This window comes from Chenopodium album, chromosome 1 (assembly GCF_948465745.1).
Source record: "Chenopodium album chromosome 1, dcCheAlbu1.1, whole genome shotgun sequence".
Lineage (NCBI taxonomy): Eukaryota > Viridiplantae > Streptophyta > Magnoliopsida > Caryophyllales > Amaranthaceae > Chenopodium > Chenopodium album.
The window spans coordinates 47,043,905-47,054,427 of record NC_137834.1 but is presented as its reverse complement, the minus strand read 5'-3'; the positions used below and the strand labels follow the sequence as shown (position 1 = coordinate 47,054,427).

At 38.3% G+C, this 10,523-nt stretch overlaps 1 non-coding gene across 1 annotated transcript; it reads right to left on the bottom strand.

Annotated features, from left to right (window-relative positions):
• Window positions 1-1,630: 1,630 nt before the first annotated feature.
• Window positions 1,631-1,737, bottom strand: LOC145565083 (small nucleolar RNA R71). Its single transcript, XR_014094963.1, has one exon. It is a non-coding gene; the product is annotated as a small nucleolar RNA R71 (small nucleolar RNA).
• Window positions 1,738-10,523: the final 8,786 nt, after the last annotated feature.

Sequence of the window (10,523 nt, the reverse complement as noted above, 5' to 3'; positions counted from 1 at the left end):
CCTGCATTTTCTGAATTTTATCCTCCAAAGAGTATATTATGTACAATTTAAAAATAATAATGTATATAATTTATAAGAGAATATGTTTTATACATTATTACTTAAACAACTTTAATTACTATATACATAGATATTGTTATTATATCATATAATATAGTTATTATATCCTTAGAATATATATATATTAAGACTTAATACAAATTATAGGTACTAATGTTTATAAAAGTTTCTAGAGAATACGCAACCTATAATTGCAGGTAAACTTTGCTAGTAACCTCTTTTAACAGGTTACTTTTTTAATTAACTTTTAAAAAAAAATTAAAAAGGTGATATGGATTCTTTGAAATCAAAAAAGTATCATTATATCTGACATGGCGCGAGAATTGAAAAGGTTTTTGCTTTAAATTGGTTCATCCCCCCATTTATTTTCTTATAATGAAAGAAACAGAGAACTCCTTTCTCTTCAAAAAAAAAAAAAAAAAAACCTCCATTTTTTATGTGGGAGTGCAATTGCAGAACACCGTGCAAGAAGCAACAGTTAGAACAATTACAATCACCAGAAGGTATATTGTAATTTTTTTGTCTTCATCGCCTTTAATACTTCGAGAATTATGGATTTTATGGAACTGGAATTATTAGTTTTTTGCTAAATTTTTGAAAAAAAAATTTTTAGTTTTGGTTGTTATTGTTATGACTTGCATTTTTGTCTTTCAATTTTGATGTGTTGGCTGATTGTTTAATTTGGTTATGATTTGAGTAGAAATTTTGCAAAAAAATATGAATTTTGTTGCTGGTAAAACATGGGATATGTAAAATTAAAACAGGGTTTGTTTTTATTTTTGAATTTTAAAACAGGCATGTATAGCCATTTTAAAATTTATGTTCTTATTCCTGTTATTTTAAACATGTAATTACTGATGATTATTATTGTGTATTACTTAATACTAAATGTCGATCAAATGCTTTGTTTATCTTTCAAATTTTAAATTGTATATATTTCAAAGTCATTATGATATCCTCTAAAAAATAGATGATAACCTTCAAAAACTTAATAATTTCTTCAAAAAATTAGAACATATTGTCAAATATTAAATGATATCCTTGATGAAATTGATGATAACATAGTGAAACTCAATAAAATCCTTAATATATTTCACGATATATATTGTTTTTATTTTTGATTTTTTTGTAAAATTTTAGTAAAAATGATTCTAGCGATTTAGAGGCATCATCAGACACAGAATCAGAGATGACGGCTCCAAAGAAGCTTAGTGATTATTCACAACCAAAGCTTACGGATTTTCCACATCTCACCCCTACTCCGGCTCTTGATGGGGTTCAATTTGAAATTAAACCTCAATTTATAACGATGATAGAGAGGAAGCAATTCAGTGGAGCAAAGGGTGAAGACCCGAATCTTCACATTGCCGACTATTGTCAATATTGCAACACCATCAGGCAAGCCGGAGTCACTCAAGACCAAATCAGGGAGATTCTCTTTCCCTTCTCTTTAACTGGAAAAGCTAAATTGTGGTTTAATGGCTTAAATAAAACTACACTTGGTATAACTGACTGGGAAACTCTTGTTTTGAATTTCTATAACAAGTATTATCCCGCGGAGAGAACAACAGTACTACGGAGTGCGATTCAGAACTTTGCCCAAGAAGCCGATGAGTCTTTATATGAGGCTTGGGAGAGGTTCAAGGACTTACAAAGAGAATGCCCTCACCATAATTTAGCGCAATGGCAGTTGATCCAAGCCTTTTATAACGGCATTGGAAATTCTTCTAGAATAATTTTAGACTCTATAGCTAGTAGGAGATTTATGAATCTTAATGTTGATGATGCGGGTCAGGTTATTGAAGATATGGCGATACACAATTCCCAATATGGGAATCCCAGAGGATTTGCTAACAAGGGGAAACATAGTGTCGACTCTGTATCCTTTTTGCAAGCTCAACTGACCTCTATTTGCCAAAAATTAGATAATCTGAGCACTGCTAATGTAGCTAATGTTTCTGCGATTAATAATAATTCTAATGAGGCTTTCTGTGAAAATTGTGGTATTGTAGGTCATTGGGAGCAGGATTGCAGGAGTACCGTGGAGCAAGTTAATGCCTTCCAAGCTTATAGGCAGAATAACCCATACTCCATCACGTACAATCCTGGGTATCGGAATCATCCATACCTTTCCTACCGGAGCACTAATGTTCAAAATCCACCACCACAAGAACCACAGGTGCCACAGCAACAGCAGCAGAAATATTATCATCCCAATGCTAGCCAGAAGAATCAACCACAATAACCCCCCTCATCTTCCGACCCTTCTCTGGCGAAAATTAGAGCAATGTTGGTCAATATGCAAAAGCACATGGAGAGCAGAGATGCGACAATTGATCAAATTCTAGCGCATAATAAAATTGTAGATAATCAAATTGCGCAACTCTCCGCTACTCTACAAGCTCTCCAACAAGGAGCCCTGCCGGCACAGCCGACTAGGCCTACGGATCAAGCATTTGCAATTACTCTAAGGAGTGGTTCAAACTATGAAGGGCCCTCTATGCCCAGAGTTGATGAACCTATTTTATCAAATAATGCTAATCTTGATTCCATTAAACCAGACAATGTAGTTGATAGCCCTGTAGGGCTAAAGGATAATACTAACATATCTAATTCTACATTGCAGGGTACAACTCCAGAGAAGGTGGCTACTCCAGACAAGTATAAGAATGCTCCAAAGCCAATCATCAAACTTCCTTTCCCCAATCGTCAATTGAAGACAAACTTGGACAAGCAGTTTGGTAAGTTCCTGGAGGTGGTTAAAGATTTGAAGGTAACAGTCCCCTTTACTGAATTAATCACACAAATCCCCTCGTATGCAAAATTTATGAAAGAAATATTGACGAGAAAAAGGTCTATTAGTGAGGTAGAGACAGTATCTTTCACTGCAGAGTGTAGTGCCGTACTTCAAAATAAGTCTCCACCTAAATTAAAAGATCCGGGTAGTTTTTCTATCCTTTGTCATATTGGCAATCTCTTGATTGATAATGCATTATGTGATTTGGGTGCTAGTGTTAGCGTCATGCCATTATCTGTGTGTTCTAAGTTGAATATGGGTAAGTTAATAGCTACCAATATAACTCTACAAATGGCCGACCGTTCTTTCAAATACCCCTTAGGTGTTTTAGAGGATGTCCCCGTTAGAGTAGGTAAATTTTATATACCTGTGGATTTTGTTGTTCTTGATATGGCTGAGGATATGAAAACCCCAATTATTTTGGGTAGACCATTCCTTAACACTGCAGGAGCAGTCATAGATGTAAGAAGTGGTAAGTTAACACTATCAGTAGGGGACGATAAAGTGGTTTTTAATCTGAATAATGCCCCTAAAAGCTCCATGACTGAGGAGAAATGTTTCAGTGTTAATGTGGTTGTAAATTATTCTAATAAGCCCCAAGCTCTTGAAAAAGATCCCTTGGAGGCGGTATCTTGTGTTGCATCCTTTTCAGATGAGATAGACAAATGGCAGAAGGAAGTCGATGCAATAGAAAGAGCACTCTACAATGTTGGTCTTGGTTTCGAGGATGAACAAGTGGAACCGATCGAGCAAGTTGTGCGAATTGAGCCTACGGTAAGTGTTCCGCCAGATCGAGTTGCAAGTGTTGAACGCAATGAAAATTTGAAGCAACATTCGATCGAAGAAGGGTTTTTAGTGCGTAGCATTGAAGATCCCCCAGTCCAAGTCAAGGAGGTTCCACCAGATAAGGCGACTTGGCGTCCCACAGGTTATGTTAGGAAGCCGCATCGCAGCCTAAACATCGCTAGACCGGGTGAGAAACCACCCGATCAAGCGTTAGGCCAAGGGTCCTAGAAATCGTACTTGGTAAGAAGGTCGTGCGGGACCTAGATAAACCAGCGTTTTGCGGGAGGCAACCTGTATTTTGAATGCTTTTTAGTCTAGTTTTTCTTTTCTTTTTCTTATGAGAGGAGAGATGAGGGAATTTAATGAGTTCTATGAGTGTTTGTACAGGTTTGAAGGAAAGAGTGAGCCAAATTTTGGAGATAAGAAGAAAAATGATAATTAGACGATTGAGTCTTGGGCCCGACCGGGCGAAGCTCGCCTGATCGGGCGCGAGAGTAAGATCTGTAAATAAGTAATTTCGCCCGACCGGGCGAGAGGCGCCCGACCGGGCGCAAAATTCGTCGTATACGGACTAATTTGTCCGCCCGATTGGGCAAGCCTCGCCCGACCGGGCGCGAGAAGGGCGAAATTTTTTACTTAAAAATCGCCCGATCGGGCGACCGGCGCCCGACCGGGCGCGAGAGCAAGACGAAATCAAATAGTCAGATCGCCCGGCCGGGCGAGTGGCGCCCGACCGGGCGCGAAAAGTTACGGAATTAAGGGGTGTTAGATCGCCCGACCGGGCGAAGGCCGCCCGACCGGGCGCGACACCCAACTACGAAAATTTGCAGATCGCCTGACCAGGCGACCCACCGCCCGACCGGGCGCGAGTGTCGTCCGTTCCTTTTCTTCTTCCTTCTTTCTTCTTTCTTTCTCCATTTCTTCTTTCCTCCATTACTTTATCTCTCTAAAACTCATATTTTCTCTAACTTCTCTCTAAGATTTCTCCTCCATTTCTTACCCAAATTCAAAACTCCTTACATATTTGTGATCCTCTCTTCACCCTCTTCACTCTCATATAAAAAATTTTCAGTTTTAATTCACAAAATTTTAAACCCATTTCTTCTACATGGCTTCAAAGAGGGCAAGATCCATTTTCGGTAGGAGCTCCAGTTCGAGGGAGGAGTACGACCCAGACTTGCAGCTCCCGTATTGGCCGACGATCCGGATCGTGAGCCGGGAACAAAAAGAACGATTGGAGCATTTGGTCGGTCGTGAGGTAATTCCTTCTCGGTGGTTACACCGCCCTACCTTAGAATCATATGGTTTGTTTGATTTTGTTAAACGATTTTTGAATGATATTGGCATGAGAAAATTTGTTGACATGCATTATCCTACATACCGAGAACTCACCTGTGAATTCCTGTCCACTTTTCATGTTGTTAGTAGTAGGAGTGGGCCTAATTTATTTTTCAGGTTAAATAATAGAAATATTAGTTTAACTTTTGTTGAATTTTGTAAAATTTTCAATTAAATTCTGAATTATCTCACCAGTGGCATGCAGACTATAAAATGGGTGATTTATATTATGTTTTGACTGGTTTACCTGCCCCCGACCCCCAACATGCTAGTACCAAACCTATTCACCACCCTGTCCCGAAAATCTGGCAAAGATTTGCGGGTCTGTGTTTTTTAGGTAGGGCTAAGCCTCATAACGCTCAAACCAACGAACTAGCTATCATAGGACACTATGTATACGGGTTCGGGAAATTAAACATAGGAAGGTTTATAGTTCACCACTTGAGTCGGCATGCCACAGCCAGCACCACTTCCAAGTCCCCTATCCGTTTAGGTGGCCTTATCACTCGAATAGCGGTGAAAAAGGCCGGTTTTGTAGTAGACGGACCCAACCAGCTGACCAACTGTGGACCAGATACCTACATGACTGCTAGGTATTTTGAGGATGTGGGGTGGGTTAGACCGGATAGCGAGCAGACACCCTTTTGGTGTATTCGGACTGGGAACGAGCAACCTTTGCCCATTTTTCCCCTTCCAAGTCCAGACTTGACCGCCTTTCCCCCGGGGAAACTTTCATACACCTTTAATGCTTTAGTTGCCAACGCTAGGGGGCAGCCACTACCAGTTCCACCACCCCAGCCTCAGCCCGAGGTGGCTTTCTCTCCACCTCGTATGTCCCATTCCGTCCCTCATGTTGACTCTGACCCAGTTTGGGATCACCAGAGTATAGGTCAGGCCCTAGGACGTATCGAGCATTCGCATACTGACCTTAGGAGGATGGTAGGCTCTATTGACCAGAGGTTAGGGTACCTAGAGAGGAACCAGGGTAGAGCTCTCTACCCTATGTACGATGATTATGCTCGTCGGGGCAACATTCCCGACGACGATATTCACCCTGACTGGTTTCAGCCTCCACCCCAGGGATACGATAGGGATCCCACTGCCCGTGGTATTTACACTGACTATTCTTCCTTTTTCGGGTACGGGCAGGACATTCCTTTCGGGGGACCGGCGGGGGGGAGTTTTCACGCTGATTATTTTGGTGGTAGCTCTTCTGGTGCAGGTGGCAGTGGAGGTGCGGGCTTCGGCTCGATGGACGAGAATGATGAGGACTAGCTATGCTGGGCTAGTTTCCGAGCCAATGAGGACATTGTCTGATTCTGGCTTGGGGGAGATTTTGGTTTGGTATTTTTCCTTTTCTCTTTTCTTTTATTTTTGGTGTGTTTTATTAGGATAGTTTTCTTGCTTTCTAGGTTAGTTTTATTGCTTTCTTTATATATAAAAATACAAAAAAAAAAATTTGAAAAATAGAAAAATCCAAAAATACGTTCCAATGAATTAAATCATGCTTCCCTGTGCCCCATACTTGAGAAAATTTGTTTTGATTCTTGGTATTTGATGATAGACATTGTGGATTAGTTGATCATGATTTGATGTTTGATTGCCTTGAAACCTTAACATGCGTCAATTTTGTCCAACTACTTGTGAATATAGTGCTTGACTAGTTGATTTGGTAAGGAATGTGTGATAGTTCCATAGTTCCTGGTATGTCAATTAATTTGAGTATTGGTTTGCAACTATTAGTAATATTTATATGATTCATTATTATGCACATTGTGGAGGACGAAGGCATTTGTTCTTTTAGGTAGCCTCCAGATATTGTAGATACATTTGTTCCCTTCTTTGCTACCCATGTTGTTGCCTTGACCTTTTGTTGTTTATTAGCCACATTACAAGCCTATTTTGCCCCATTGGTTACTAGTCCCAAGCTTGGCTTGGGGGAGCTATTAGTGAGTGAGGTGAGGGAGTTTGTAGTGTGCTTATTATTTGCACAATTTGGTTGGGATTTGAGAAGTTGTTTTGTTGTTATTCATGTTTATTTTTGATGAGTATGAGAGTTATATTTTCTTGAAAAAATAAAGCATGATATTATGAAAAAAAAAAGAGAAGTTCAAAAAAGAAACAAATGTGAAAAAAATAAGTGAACTTCGAGAGAAAAAAAAGATGTTCAAATGTTCTATTTGGAGGTTGATCAAAGAAAAATAATTTTGAGCCTCAATGAAATATTCAAGTTTGGAAAATAAAGTTTGTTTATTCACTCTACTTCTTCATTATTATATCTTATGAGTGAAATTGTAAGAGTTGGATTTATTTATTATGATTGGAGTATATTTGGTTGATGTTATAGTTGGTTATGTAGGAGATGTATGATCATTATTTATTTTGATCATGGGTTTTATTAGGATATGGCTCCTTTAAGCATAGTTTTACTCTCACTTGTTCCCAAATGATTCCTACCCTTTACCCTAGCCTTACATTACAAGCTTTAAAGACCTTCCGACCTTTGTGCATAGAGTTGTATGAATATGAAAGTGTTGTCTATCAATGCGTTATGATTTGGCATATTTCGAGTCGACTAGTAGGATTGAGCGTTCATTGTCTTATACACACGAGAGTGTGAGTTGGGAGGGCATTGTTCACTTTAAAGGGGTGGTTGGAGAGCGATCGAGTACATCTTTTACTCGCCACATAAATGAGAGTCGAGTGTGTGAGCACTAGTCTTGAATTCTATATGCTCTTGTGGTTTGCTCTGTTTGACAATTGTTAGGGAAGAAAGGTAATTGGATGGATTTGATTGGTTTACTCTGAAGCATGTTTATTTGATTTACCCTGGATCGTTTGTGCTTGATTTTTACTTTTGGGGTGAAGCATATATATTGATTCATTGATGAGATCTTTGCTTAGGGACAAGCAAAGGTTTGGCTTGGGGGAGTTTGATGTGTCCATTTTATATATTATTTTACCCCCGTCCCTTGGTCATAATTAGTAGTGTTTTTGGCTCTTTAGAGCCACTTTTATTACTAATTGGTGTTTTCTAGTGTTTTCGTAGATTTGGTTGACTTTTGCAGGGATTTATGCTTTTGGAGTATTTTCCCGAGATATTTTGGAGCAATCACGAACATTGGAGAAGCACGACCAGAGTTTATAGCCCAGGGCCGGTTAGAGACATCGAACCGGTGATTAAGGGCTCGGTATAGGTGATACCGGGGCATTTGGACCGAGTATTCAAGACCCAAAGAGGAAACCCAGATTGGCCCGAAGAATTGGAGCCCAATCGAAGTCCAAATAGTGGCCCAAATGAGCCGCCCGGCCAAAGAGGCTGGCGCCCGGAGGCGCGCCCGGCCGGGCGGGAGAAGCTTAGTCTGGCGCCCGGTGACGCGCCCGGCCGGGCGCGAGATTAGTATTAGAGACAAAAAGGCGCGCCCGATCGGGCGCGTGTTTTATTAGTTGATGTTTAACGTAGTTTTAATTTGTTTTAGCTTAGGATTTTTTGTACGGAGTATAAATACTCCTCCGTAATACAATTTTAGTATCATCTTTCTTAGACTTTCTCTCTCTACTTAGTTTTCTCTCTCTTAATCTCTCTCTAAACCTTTGTTCTTAATTCTTTCATTAATTCCAGATTTATTTTGGTAACGATTTCTTTTCCCTTAATCTTAGTTATTTATTTTATTCCTCTCACCATGATTTATTTTATTACTTTGATTAGTTTAGTTTTTAATATGTGTGAGTAGTTTAATTTCTAGGGTTTATGGGGATCTAATAAATAATATGAAGGGGTAAATTATTGTTGTTGATTATCAATACTAGATTAATTTCCTATTGATTGATTTAATGCTCTATGACTAGATTAGGCCTATCTTTTATGCATGAGTTTGACAATATTGATTCAAGAATCGAGAGATGAGAATTAATGTTTAGGTCTAGTTTCAATAGGCAAGTTAATTTATAAATGGTTAAGTCAAGATTCGAGAGATGAGATTTAATACCGATAAATTAATTGTGTGATTGTAATACGTAGCGAGAGCCCTTTACAATCTTGTTAATTGATGCATTGATGATTGACTATTATTGATTATTGGTATTGCATGATGATTTCTTATTGGATTGTTTTAATGTTTTACAATTGCGGCTTGTAAAAGTATAGCAATATTAAATTGATGAATCGAGCAGATGTTAATTTGATATTAAAGGCTATTTTCAATAAGGACTTAGATCTAGTAAATTGCGAGAGCCTGTTAGATCTATGTTGATTAATAAATTGCGAGAGCCTGTTAATCATGTTATTTATGCAATGTCAATGATTGATTACTATGTTTTACCCTGAAGTATTATTTATTGGTGAACCTATGCCCTAGATCCTTTCATATATTGTTATCTTCCTATTCTCAACCTTAGTAGTTTAGTTTCTTATTCAATTATAAATATTGGTTACTTAAATAATTTAGATTATAATAATTAATTAGGAGTAAAAAGACTTGTTTCCCTGTGGAGATCGACCCTACTTCCCTATCTACTTTAGTTAGAGGACTTAGGTATTTACTTTTGATTAGGGGATACGACTTTACCCTGTCATATATTAAAGGATACCATCTAATCTGTCAAGGACATCATACAATATTAATTGGTTATCATTCAATATTTAAAGGATATCGTGCAATACTTACTTTATTTAGGTATATATCGTGAAATATATTAAAGATTTTATTGAATTTCACTAGGTTATCATCAATTTCATCAAGGATATCATTCAATATTTGAGAATATGTTTTAAGGTGTTAGTAAAATTTAATCAAACCTCTCTAACTCCATTACTTGACTTAGGTATGGAAGCTTTAACAGACGCTCACCCAATTTTCAGTAACCCTAATCTCCTGGTCCTCCATGTGTTCCCAAAGCTAGACTGGTCAAGTCGGGGCACGGTGAAACAAGTTTGCAGGAGGTGGAAGCTGTGGTGGATGACTCGCCACCTAGCCAACCTACAACCCTTTAACGGCCCTAGGGCCTCAGTGAATGACTGGGTTCTCCATGACCTCATTTACAACGATGGCCGGGACCTTCATGCCTGGGTAAACAAGGATATGACTGCATACTTTGATGGGTTTCCATTACTCTTCAAGGAGGAGCAGTAGGGTATGTCTTTGTTGGGGGGTGGTGGGGGGCCTTTTTGGTGCAGCTTGATGGTTTTTGTTGTGAGAAGCTGCTAGTATTAAGCTTTTTTTAGTTTGTTTTTCTGTTAAAATTGTTTATGATGTAGTTAAATTATTAATATGTTAAGATTGCAATGTCATGGAAGAGAAGGTTTTTGTGTGTGACAAATGGAAGGGATTTGTCACTACCATGACATTGCTTTGTAATTATAATTGAATTGATTAGGCATGTATAGCCATTTTAAAATTTATGTTCTTATTCCTGCTATTTTAAACATATAATTGTCGATGATTATTATTGTGCATTACTTAATACTAAATGTCAAATGCTTTGTTTATCTTTCAAATTTTAGATTGTATATTTCAAAGTCTTTATGATATCCTCTAAAAAA